This window comes from Amphiura filiformis, chromosome 4, assembly GCF_039555335.1.
Source record: "Amphiura filiformis chromosome 4, Afil_fr2py, whole genome shotgun sequence".
NCBI lineage: Eukaryota > Metazoa > Echinodermata > Ophiuroidea > Amphilepidida > Amphiuridae > Amphiura > Amphiura filiformis.
Window position 1 is genome coordinate 35,111,295 of NC_092631.1, and position 3,374 is coordinate 35,114,668.

Consider the following 3,374-nt stretch of genomic DNA (forward strand, 5'->3'; position numbering starts at 1 on the left):
TTTATTTTGGGTATTGTCCTGTGTTGCTAAAACCGTACTCAAAGGATGATTTCTAGAGTACGTGTCACCATGCTATCAAATACACTTGCTGGATATCCAACACCATGATGACGAGTCACAGCTGATGACGAGTCGTAGTGACTAGTGTTCCTCTCTGAGCGCGTAGTGGAAATGAGATGTTGTCTTTCCAGGCATCTTGTCTCATGTCAGTGATGAACGCAGAGGATGATTTAAGGAAGCCCCATCATGCACTGTAAAAGTGTTATCACTAGAGTTTCAACTGCCACTTTACTTTTCAAATCCCATTGAACTCTGTGCAAAAGATGTTGTTTTAAAATTGCCCGTGTGTCGTCATTACTTGGTCGATTTCAGATCTAAAGTGATGTATGCATGAAGGATAATTCACACCTTCTGTACATAACATAAAATGTGAAATCGACCAACTTTTAGAAGGTGTTTTTATTGTAAATATATCTGTCCAAATTCAAATTTAACCATGCACGAGTGTATGCAGTGGGCGGGCAGTGGTGTCATGTTCACTCACACAGCTGTGCTAACCGCAAGACTTGCTGGGAAGTGCTTAAATCATCCTCTGTGATGAACGTGAGCTCCTTCTTCTTTATTGGGGAGGAGGACGAAGTCGCAACTGTCTTCGTTGTTGTAGTTGCTGGTTTTTTTGTTTTGTTTTTGTTTCTTGTTTTTCATTTTATCTTATTTTATTCATTCATTCATTCATTCATATTTTATTTCCATCTTCTTAATCTTTCTTTCTTTCTTTTCTTTCATAATTCCAGATTAGGGTTAAAATATATTTTTATGGCCCGGGGGGTCACTCCCATTGTGGCCTGTACACCATCCGCAATGAAAACGCGTAAAAGGGTAGTTTTTCGTGGGTAGGCACGATACGCGCGTACCGTGTTTAGGGTGTCAAAAAATTGGAAAAAGGGTAGCAAAATTGCAATTGCTAATACGCGGAAATGAAATTTAGGGTATGAAATTTCATACAAGGAATAAAATCCATGTTAAGGGTATCGTTTTAGTCAAGGGTTAAATCCTTGTTTAGGGTGTTTTTCAAAAGTTAATTATCGCGGATGGTGTACAGGCCACAATGGGAGTGACCCCGGGTTTTATGGTTAGGATTTGGGATTATGGGTATATCGGTGCAGTTAATGTAACGTTTTTAATAATCATACTCAACAATCGGGTATATCAATGCCTGGCCAGTCTGCAGCTAAACAGCTAAATAATATGGCGCCCTCTATTTATTAGTTATTTTTCATTTGCTAAACTGTCAATCAGAATACATTTATAATCTACCAAGGCACGTCACACATATTTTTATTCGTGTATAACGAGAATACCTCAATTCAACCTTTTATGTTCATAACTGATAATTATAGAGACAAAATTGTAAGCAGGATTATTATTCTATTATAGACCGAATAACTGTGACACCTAATTAATTTATTATTCTTATTTAATTTATCAGTGTCTGCTATTTTTGTAATCTAACACCACGGAATAAATATATTGTTGAGCAATACATAAATAAAATTGTCCTAGATACTACCAAGACCGTACTTTTAAGGATCATTTCTAGAGTACGTGTCACCATGCTATCAAATACACTTGATGGCTATCCAACACCACGATGACGAGTCATAGTGGTCCTCTCTGAGCGCGAAGCAGACATGAGATGTTGCCTTTCCAGGCATCTTGTCTCGTGTCATTGATGAACGTTCCTCCTCCTCCTTTAGTGGGGATGAGGAGGAGAGGAACACATTCAGAGTGGCGTTTTTCAAACAATACAAAAAATAGATATCCGCTCCCAATACTCCCTTGGCGACCTATGAACACGCACCCATGTTGATTTCGCATCATACAGCCCATAGATTTTGAACAGCCTCACATCAACCATTGGTGTAAATCCTGGGGGATTAGTCCGAGGTTGCTACTTGTAGCACTGATATTCTCCAATCTATTGGGACGTCGTACGGAGTGGAAGAAGGCTATAGGAACTGCAACGTGTCCCCTTCCACTTTTTGGGGATGGAGTTGGAAAAAATCTTGGAAGTAACCAGCATCTTTTGGCGACAGAATAAGTTCATGGTAAAATCGCCATATTGAAGCTAATTGATGAAATATAATTCAGAAGTGGAATAAATTCGGGCGTAAATTCGCCATACCTCACACGGCAAAAGCTGGATGGTCATTGATAATAATAATTATGTGTAGAATTTCAGACGAAAACATGCATGAAACAAGTTTACCTGAATTCGGAACGGTTTATAATTCCAATTTTGTTAATGTTATATCCCATATATATGCGTGAGCAGACCCCATAATATTTTAGGTAATTGTGGCATAATAAGCGTACACAAGCAGAGAAAAATATGTTAAACATATGAAACTCTATAACCTTTATGTACATGTGCAAACAATTATTGAATATTTTACACGATTTGTAAATCGTTAAGGGGGTACTACACCCCTGCCCAATTTTGTGCCTATTTTTGCATTTTTCTCAAAAAATTATAGCGCATTGGTGACAAGTAAGATATGTATATTATAGGGGCAAGGACTACAACTACTGCACTGAAAATCTTATTTCAATACAGACAACAGTTGTGGAGTTACAGTCAAAAATGAGGGAAAACCAATATTTGATAATTTTTGAGAAAAATGCAAAAATAGACACAAAATTGGGCAGGGGTGTAGTACCCCTTAATACAAGTTTTACGTCAATTTTACATTGTACAGTATTACATGACTGTATAAGGCGTTCAAATTTGACATAGGATATTGCAAAATATTTCTTCTGTTTCGTAGTGTTATAGGTCACCCCAAAGGTCTTGGAATACTCATTCAATAAATTACTCTTATTCAGTTATCCCATTATCTATTTTTCAATATCATGATTACAGTTATACTCCGGAGAATATGACATCGACATTGGCGATATAGTTATCATAAGTTTTGTACACCATATGAGGTGGAAATGACGCCCCTTATATCAAGCCTTGGGGATCTCCCTTTACCGTGCTATTCATCTTGTGTCGGCTTATCTCAACATTTGAGTACAAACAGCGCTAGGTCATACATGCTTCCCTCCCATCCACCTTAAACATAATATGTTGAACTCGATTTTACAGTGTATATTATTATAATACTTCATGAATGAATATTGATATTCCGTGAGCGGACAATGTATGCAACTTGAACACCATATAATTATGAGCCCCTGGGGGTAAAATTGCCAAATTGCGTGCCAAAAATGGCTTGCCCCCCCCCCCCCTCGACCTGCCAAAAATGGCTTGCCCCTCTCCTGTCGGCCTGCCACAAAATCTTAGCCCCCCCCCCCCCTTGCATATGCCA

The 3,374-nt window shown here is 38.3% G+C and overlaps 1 non-coding gene across 1 annotated transcript; it reads left to right on the plus strand.

Annotated features, from left to right (window-relative positions):
* Positions 1-1,571: 1,571 nt before the first annotated feature.
* Positions 1,572-1,793, plus strand: LOC140151595 (small nucleolar RNA U3). Its single transcript, XR_011858951.1, has one exon. It is a non-coding gene; the product is annotated as a small nucleolar RNA U3 (small nucleolar RNA).
* The last annotated feature ends 1,581 nt before the right edge of the window (positions 1,794-3,374 follow it).